Genomic DNA, 9912 nt, shown 5'->3' on the forward strand with positions numbered 1-9912 from the left:
ACATCTGTTGCATCTAATTTAATTATGGCACAAATAAGCTAGACTGGTCTAAAAAGCATTAATTTGGAGATAGGAAAATGTAGTAAAAATAGAAAATTTGTTAAAAATACTTATTAGAGCTTTATGTACTAGACAGAGTTTTAAGTGCTTTAACATGTATAACGTCATTTAATCTTCAAGTTGATAATACCTAGAATTTATTTGGTGATTACAATGCTATGAGCTTTACAAACATTATTTTTTTTTCTTTTTTTTTTAAAGAATTTATTTATTTATATGACAGAGAGAGAGATAGAGAGAGCAGGAACACAAGCAGGGGGAGTGGGAGAGGAAGAAGCAGGCTTCCCACCGAGCAGGGAGCCTGATGTGGGACTCGATCCCAGGACCCTGGGATCATGACCTGAGCCAAAGGCAGACACTTAACGACTGAGCCACCCAGGCGCCCTTTACAAACATTATTTAATTCTCACAACAACCCTATAGGGCAAGCATTATTATTGTCCCCATTTTATGCTAAGGAAGCTGAGCTTTAGAAAAATTTAAGTAATTTATTCAAGCTCACATAGTATATTAGTTTACTAGGGCTGCCATAACTGTCATAGACTGGGTGGCTCAAACAACAGAAATTTATTTTCTCAATTCTGGAAGCTAGAAATCCAAGATAAGGGTGTCTACAATGTAGGTTTCTTCTTTTTCTTTTTTTTTTTTAATTTTAATTTTTAATTAAAAAAGATGTATTTATGTATTTATTTATTTGAGAGAGGGGAGAGAGTGAGCAAAAGCAGGGGGAGCGGCAGAGGGAGAGGGAGAAGCAGACTCTTTGCTGTGCGGGGAGCCTGATGTGGGCTCCATCCCAGGACCCCTGGATCATGACATGAGCTGAAGCCAGACGCTTAACAGGTTGAACCACCCAGGCACCCTTAGGTTTCTTCTAAGGCCTCTCTTCTTGGACTGCAGATTGCTGTCTTCTTCCCGGTCTTCCCATGCATTGTCCTCCCTCTGTGTTTGTCTATGTCCTAATCTTGTCTTCTTATAAGGACACATGATACTGGATGAAGACCCACTCATACGACCTGTTTTAGCTTAATTACTTCTTTAAAGGCTCTACCTCCAAATACAGTCACATTTTGAGCTCCTGACGGGTTAAAACATATACATTTTTTTGGTGGGGGTACACAATTCAGCTCATGACACACAGTTCATAAGAGGCAGGACAGATTTAGGTAACTCCAAAATTTGTTCTTATCCACTAAGCTATTGTATTCGTCAAGTTTCTTGGTAGTAATTATCATCCCACACATATTTTTTAAAATTTATTTTTATTTTTTCCTCTCTTTATTTAGTTGTTATTTTTTTTATGGTGATCAGAGTGAGAATTACTGAAATTATTTTTGAAGATACAGCTTTCTATAGTCAGATACAAAGTAAACATAATTAAAATGGTATTTTTTCGTATTAACATATATTGTATTATTTGTTTCAGGGGTACAGGTCTGTGATTCATCAATCTTACACAATTCACAGTGCTCACCATAGTACATACCCACCCCAATGTCCATCACCCAGCCACCTCATCCCTCCCACCCCCACCACTCCAGCAACCCTCAGTTTGTTTCCTGAGATTAAGAGTCTCTTATGGTTTGTCTCCCTCTCTGGTTTCATCTTGTTTCATTTTTCCCTCCCTTCCCCTATGATCCTCTGTCTTGTTTATCAAATTCCTCATATCAGTGAGATTATATGATACCTGTCTTTCTCTCATTGACTTTTCACTTAGCATAATACCCTCTAGTTCCATCCACGTCATTGCAGATGGCAAGATTTCATTTTTTTGATGGCTGCATAATATTCCATTGTATATATATATATACCACCTCTTCTTTATCCATTCATCTGTTGATGGACATCTAGGCTCTTTCCATAGTTTGGCTATTGTGGACATTGTTGCTATAAACATTGGGGTCCATGTACCCCTTCGGATCCCTACATTTGTATCTTTGGGGTAAATACCCAGTAGTGCAACTGCTGGATCATAGGGTAGCTCTATTTTCAACTTTTTGAGGAAACTCCATACTGTTTTCCAGGTGGCTGCACCAGCTTGCATTCCCAACAGTGTAGGAGGGCTCCCCTTTCTCTGAATCCTCACCAACTTCTGTTGTTTCCTGATTTGTTCATTTTAGCCATTCTGACTGGTGTGAGGTGGTATCTCATTGAGGTTTTGATTTGGATTTCCCTGATGCTAAGTGATGTTGAGCACTTTTTCATGTGTCTGTTGGCCATTTGGATGTCTTCTTTGCAGAAATGTCTCTTCACGTCTTCTGCCCATTTCTTGATTGGATTATTTGTTCTTTGGGTGTTGAGTTTGGTTAAGTTCTTTATAGATTTTGGATACTAGCCCTTCATCTGATATGTCATTTGCAAATATCTTCTCCCATTCTGTCGGTTGTCTTTTGGTTTTGTTGACTGTTTCCTTTGCTGTGCAAAAGCTTTTTATCTTGATGAAGTCCCAATAGTTCATTTTTGCCCTTGCTTCCCTTGCCTTTGGCAATATTTCTAGGAAGAATTTCCTGTGGCTGAGGTCAAAGAGGTTGCTACCTGTGTTCTCCGTAAGGATTTTGATGGATTCCTGTCTCACATTTAGGTCTTTCATCCATTCTGAGTCTATTTTTGTGTGTGGTGTAAGGAAATGGTCCAGTTTCATTCTTCTGCATGTGGCTGTCCAATTTTCCCAACACCATTTCTTGAAGAGACTTTTTTCCATTGGACATTCTTTCCTGCTTTGTCAAAGATTAGTTGACCATAGAGTTGAGGGTCCATTTCTGGGCTCTCTATTCTGTTCCATTGATCTATGTGTCTGTTATTGTGCCAGTACCATACTGTCTTGATGATGACAGCTTTGTAATAGAGCTTGAAGTCCGGAATTGTGATGCCACCAGCTTTGCTTTTCTTTTTCAACATTCCTCTGGCTATTCGGGGTCTTTTCTGGTTCCATACAAATTTTAGGATTATTTGTTCCCTTTCTTTGAAAAAAGTGGATGGTATTTTGATAGGGATTGCATTAAATGTGTAGATTGCTCTAGGTAGCATTGACATCTTCACAATAGTTGTTCTTCCAATCCATGAGCATGGAACATTTTTCCATTTCTTTGTGTCTTCCTCAATTTCTTTCATGAGTATTCTATAGTTTTCTGAGTACAGATTCTTTGCCTCTTTGGTTAGATTTATTCCTAGGTATCTTATGGTTTTGGGTGCAATTGTAAATGGGATCGACTCCTTAATTTCTCTTTCTTCTGTCTTGTTGTTGGTGTATAGGAATGCCACTGACTTCTGTGCATTGATTTTATATCCTGCCACTTTACTGAATTCCTGTATGAGTTCTAGCAGTTTTGGGGTGGAGTCTTTTGGGTTTTCCACATAAAGTATCATATCATCTGCAAAAAGTGAGAGTTGGGGTGCCTGGGTGGCTCAGTCATTAAGCATCTGCCTTCTTTGGCTCAGGTCATGATCCCAGAGTCCTGGGATCGAGCCCCACATTGGCCTCCCTGCTCGGTGGGAAGCCTGCTTCTCCCTCTCCCACTCCGCTTGCTTGTGTTCCTGCTCTCTCTCTCTGTCTGTCTCTGTGTCAAATAAATAAACAAAATCTTAAAAAAAAAAAAGTGAGAGTTTGACTTCTTCTTTGCCAATTTGGATGCCTTTTATTTCTTTTTGTTGTCTGATTGCTGAGGCTAGGACTTCTAGCACTATGTTGAATATCAGTGGTGATAGTGGACATCCCTGCCATGTTCCTGACCTTAGGGGAAAAGCTCTCAGTTTTTCCCCATTGAGTATGATATTCACTGTGGGTTTTTCATAGATGGCTTTTATGATTTTGAGGTACATACCCTCTATCCCTACACTGTAAAGAGTTTTAATCAAGAAAGGATGCTGTACTTTGTCAAATGTTTCTTCTGCATCTATTGAGAGGATCATATGGTTCTTGTTCTTTTTTTTTTATTAATGTATTGTATACATTGATTGATTTGCAGATGTTGAACCAAGCTTGCAGCCCAGGAATAAATCCCACTTGGTCGTGGTGAATAATCCTTTTAATGTACTGTTGGATCCTATTGGCTGGTATTTTGGTGAGAATTTTTGCATCCATGTTCATCAGGGATATTGGTTTGTAGTTCTCCTTTTAATGGGGTCTTTGTCTGGTTTTGGGATCAAGGTAATGGTGACCGCATAAAACGAGTTTGGAAGTTTTCCTTCCATTTCTATTTTTTTTTTTTAAAGATTTTATTTATTTATTTTGAGAGAGAGAGAATGAGAGACAGAGAGTATGAGAGGGAGGAGGGTCAGAGGGAGAAGCAGACTCCCTGCCAAGCAGGGAGCCCGATGCGGGACTCGATCCCGGGACTCCAGGATCATGACCTGAGCCGAAGGCAGTCGCTTAACCAACTGAGCCACCCAGGCGCCCCCATTTCTATTTTTTGGAACAGTTTCAGAAGAATAGGTATTAATTATTCTTTAAATGTTTGGTAGAATTCCTCGGGGAAGCCATCTGCCCTGGGCTCTTGTTTGTTGGGACATTTTTGATTACTGCTTCAATTTCCTTAGTGGTTATGGGTCTGTTCAGGTTTTCTATTTCTTCTTGGTTCAGTTTTGGTAGTTTATACTTCTCTAGGAATGTATCCATTTCTTCCAGATTATCTAATTTGCTGGCATATAGTTGCTCATAATATGTTCTTATAATTGTTTATATTTCTTTGGTGTTGGTTGTGATCTCTCCTCTTTCATTCATGATTTTATTTATTCAGGTCCTTTCTCTTTTCTTTTTGATAAGTCTGGCCAGGGGTTTATCAGTCTTATTAATTCTTTCCAAGAACCAGCTCCTAGCTTCGTTGATCTGTTCTCCTGTTCTCCTGTTCTTTCTAGTTCATTGATTTCTGCTCTGATCTTTATTATTTCTCTTCTCCTGCTGGGTTTAGGCTTTATTTGCTGATCTTTCTCTTGCTCCTTTAGGAGTAGGGTTAAGTTGTGTATTTGAGACCTTTCTTGTTTCTTGAGAAAGGCTTGTATTGCTATATACTTTCCTCTTAGGACTGCCTTTGCTGCATCCCAAAGATTTTGAACAGTTGTGTTTTCATTTTCATTTGTTTCCATGAATCTTTTTAATTCTTCTTTAATTTCCTGGTTGACCCATTCATTCTTTAGTAGGATGCTCTTTAGCCTCCATGTATTTGAGTTCTTTCCGACTTTCCTTTTGTGATTGAATTCTAGTTTCAAAGCACTGTTGTCTGAAAATATTCAGGGAATGATCCCAATCTTTTGGTACTGGTTGAGATCTGATTTGTGACCTAGGATGTGATCTATTCTGGAGAATGTTCCATGGGCACTAGAGAAGAATGTGTATTCTGTTGCTTTGGGATGGAATGTTCTGAATATGTCTGTGAAGTCCATCTGGTCCAATGTGTCATTTAAAGCCTTTATTTCCTTGTTGATCTTTTGCTTAGATGATCTGTCCATTTCAGTGAGGGGGGTATTAAAGTCCCCTACTATTATTGTGTTATTGTCAATGTGTTTCTTTGATTTTGTTATTAATTGGCTTATATATTTGGCTGCTCCTATGTTAGGGGCATAGATATTTAAAATTGTTAGATCTTCTTGTTGGATAGACCCTTTAAGTATGATGTAGTGTCCTTCCTCATCTCTTATTATAGTCTTTGGTTTAAAATCGAATTTGTCTGATATAAGGATTGCCACCCCAGCTTTCTTTTGGTGTCCATTAGCATGGTAAATGGTTTTCCACCCCCTGACTTTCAATCTGGGGGTGTCTTTGTGTCTAAAATGAGTCTCTTGCAGACAGCATATCGATGGGTCTTGTTTTTTTATCCAATCTGATACCCTGTGTCTTTTGATTGGGGCATTTAGCTCATTTACATTCAGGGTAACTATCGAAAGATATGAATTTAGTGCCATTGTATTGCCTGTAAGATGACTGTTACTGTATATTATCTGTGTTCCTTTCTGGTCTATGTTACTTTTTGGCTCTCTCTTTGCATAGAGGACCCCTTTCAATATTTCTTGTAGGGCTGATTTGGTGTTCACAAAGTCTTTTAGTTTTTCTTTGTCCTGGAAGCTTTTTATCTCTCCTTCTGTTTTCAATGACATATCTAGCTGGATATAGAATTCTTGGCTGCATATTTTTCTCATTTAGTGCTCTGAATATATCATGTGAGTACTTTCTGGCCTACCAGGTCTCTGTGGATAGGTCTGTTGCCAATCTAATGTTCCTACCATTGTAGGTTACAGACCTCTTGTCCTTAGCTGCCTTCAGGATTTCTCTTTGTCTCTGAGACTTGTGAGTTTTATTATTAGATGTCGGGATGTTGGCCTATTTTATTGATTTTGAGGTGGGTTCTCTATGCTTCCTGGATTTTGATGCCTATTTCTCTCCCCAAATTAGGGAAGTTCTGTGCTATAATTTGCTCCAATATACCTTCTGCCCCCCTCTCTCTTTCTTCTTCTGGGATCCCAATTATTCTAATGTTGTTTCACTTTATGGTATCACTTATCTCTCGGAATTCTCCCCTCATGGTCCAGTAGTTGTTTATCTCTTTTTCTCACCTTCTTTATTCTCCATCATTTGGTCTTCTATATCACTAATTTTCTCTTCTCCCTCATTTATCCTAGCAGTTAGAGCCTCCATTTTTTATTACACCTCATTAGCATCCTTTCTGATTTCTACTTGGTTAGATTTTAGTTCTTTCATTTTTCCAGAAAGGGATTCTCTAGTATCTTCTATGCTTTTTTTCAAGCCTAGCTAGTACCTTTTTTTTTAAAAGATTTTATTTATTTATTTGACAGAGAGAGAGTTAGTGAGAGCAGGAACACAAGCAGGGGGAGTGGGAGAGGGAGAAGCAGGCTTTTCACTGAGCAGGGAGCCCAATGCTGGGCTCGATCCCAGGACCCTGGGATCATGACCTGAGCCGAAGGCAGATGCTTAACGACTCAGCCACCCAGGCGCCCCCCAGCTAGTATCTTTATAATTGTCATTCTGAACTCTAGTTCCGACATCTTATAGCGTCTGTATTGATTAGGTCCCTGGCAGTCGGTACTGCCTCTTGTTCTTTTTTTTGAGGTGAGTGTTTCCGTCTTGTCATTTTGTCCAGAGGAGAATAGATGAATAAGAGAACAAAATGCTAATAGGGTAACAACGACCCCAGAAAAATATATGCTAAACAAATCAGAAGAGACCCAAAACTGGGGGGGGGGGGAAGAAAGGGGGAAAAAAAAAAAGAATATGATCAGGCTGGTGAATAGAACAGAGCCACACAGTAGATTTTAGGTGTATTTTGATCTGTTAGAAGAAATTGCCTCCCAAAATTTTAAAGAAAGAAAAACATATATATACAAAAATAAGGGTAAATATGATGAAGGGATGGAATATGACTGTAAAGATGAAAATTAAAAAAGATTTTATTTTTTATATTTTTTAAAGATTTTATTTATTTATTTGACAGAGAGAGAGAGACAGCGAGAGAAGGAACACAAACAGAGGGAGTGGGAGAGGGAGAAGCAGGCTTCCTGCGGAGCAGGGAACCTGATGCAGGGCTCGATCCCAGGACCCTGGGATCATGACCTGAGTCGAAGGCAGACACTTGACAACTGAGCCACCCAGGTACCCCTAAAAAAGATTTTATTTATTTTTTATTTTATTTTTTTTAAAGATTTTATTTATTTATTTGAGACAGAGAGAATGAGAGAGAGAGAGCACATGAGAGGGGGGAGGGTCAGAGGCAGAAGCAGGCACCCTGCCGAGCAGGGAGCCCGATGCAGGACTCGATCCCGGGACTCCACGATCATGACCTGAGCCGAAGGCAGTCGCTTAACCAACTGAGCCACCCAGGCGCCCTAAAAAAGATTTTAAAAAAGGAATTGATAAGATAAGAAGTTGGTTGAAAAAAGAATTAAAAAAAAATTAAAAAAAAAGAGAGAGATAATGTGATCAGGAGGGAGACTAGGACAACATCATACACTAGATTTAGGGTATATTTTGGTCTGTTAGAAGAAATTGTATCCCAAAATTTTAAAGAAAGAAAAACTTATATATATACAAAATAAGGTTAAATACAATGAAGAGATAGAATATTACTGTAAAAATGAAAATTAAAAAAAGATTTTAGAAAAGCAATTGATAAGATGTTGGTTGAAAAAGGAAAGAAGGAAAATTCAACTAAAAAAATAGAAAAAAAATAAAGAAAATTAAAAAAAATTAACTTTGAAAGACTAAAGAATCATGGGAAAAAAGCCATGAATTCTATGTGCAGGAGTCCCCTAGCGCTGGAGTTCTGCCATTCTCATTGATCGGTAAACTTGGTCTTGGCTGGCTGTTCTTGCTGATCTTCTGGGGTAGGGGCCTGTTGCCATGGTTCCCAAATGTCTTTGCCGGAGGTGGAATTGCCCCGCCCTTGCCCAGTCCAGGCTAAATAATCTGCTCGGGTTTGCTCTCGGGAGCTTTTGTTCCCTGCAAGCTTTCCATACAGCTTTGGAGGACGAGAGTGAAAATGGTGGCCTCCCAATCTCCGCCCTGGAGGAACCGAGAACTCGGGGCCCCGCTCCTCAGCGAGTCCCCAGAGAAAAGCCGTCAGTCACTCCCGTCTCCCTGGTCTCTGGCCGCACTCCGTGCTCACCCGCCTGTGACCGAACGTTTCTATCTCTGGCACATGACCCCGTGTGGCGTCTCCAAACCCAGCAGATCCCTGCGGTGCACTCCCGCGCTGCTCCTCCTGGGGGAGGAAGGGGAGTCTCCCCGGATCTGCCACTTGTTGGGTCCCTGCTGGAAGAGCAGTGTCCTGACTGTGCCACGGATCACGGTTTATGGCAACCCCTGAGCTGAGAGCTCACTCCTTGGCTCTGTCTTTTATTTTTAATTAAAATAGTATTAAAACATATCATCAATAACCAGAAGAAATTATTTAACAGCGGTGTGGTGAATGATAATTTTCTTAGGTCTTAAACAAAGCAAGAAAATAGGAAAGTAACTTACTTGATTATATATTCTTAAAAAAGAAAATGAGGGGCGCCTTGGTGGCTCAGTTGGTTAAGCATCTGTCTTTGGCGCAGGTCATGATCCTGGAGTCCTGGCATTGAGCCCCGCATTGGGCTCCCTGCTCAGCAGGAAGCCTTCTTCTCTCTCTCCCCCTACCCCTGCTCCTGCTTTTTCTTTCTCAAATAAATGGGTAGTCTTTAAAAAAAAAAGAAAGAAAGAAAGAAAGAAAAAAGATTTTTAGCAAATGCCCAGTGGAAAGTTACAAAGTGTTTAAAAGTTGAATTCAATGTACTTAACATGTAAAGAGCTATCTCAAAATCATAAGGGAAACCAAATCTGTAGATAACTGGACAAAAGATAGGAATAAACTGTTTGCAAATATGATAAGCAAGGACATGGAAAAATTGTTCAGGTTCACATAGTATAACAATGTAAAGTATGAGTGTTAATATTCTACAGGATAACTGGCCTACTCCCTTCAGTAAATTATTCTTATAAGAAAATAATAATAACAGGGATTGGCACTGTTCTAGATTAAAAGAGACTTTCGAGGCTTAACAACAAAATGCAGTGTTTGGTATTTTGATGCTGTTTTAAACAAGCCAGTAATAAAAATCCTTTTGGGAGCAGGAGGGTATAAAGATATGAACTGAGTATTAGATGATTTTAGGGGATTATTTATTAGATGTGACAATGTTATGGTAGTTACAATTTTTAAAAAAGTTCCTTTAAAGAAAGCATGCTATAGTATTTAGGGATGAAATATCATGACATCTGCAATTTGCTTTGAAATACTTCAGCCAAAAATAATCAAATGAAGACAATTGCTAAATCTAGGTAACTGATGTAGTGATGTCCATTATATTCTTTTCTCTAGTTTTCTG

The sequence above is a fragment of the Mirounga leonina genome, unplaced genomic scaffold, assembly GCF_011800145.1.
Source record: "Mirounga leonina isolate KUSES-001 unplaced genomic scaffold, KU_Mleo_1.0 Mir_91, whole genome shotgun sequence".
Taxonomy (NCBI): domain Eukaryota; kingdom Metazoa; phylum Chordata; class Mammalia; order Carnivora; family Phocidae; genus Mirounga; species Mirounga leonina.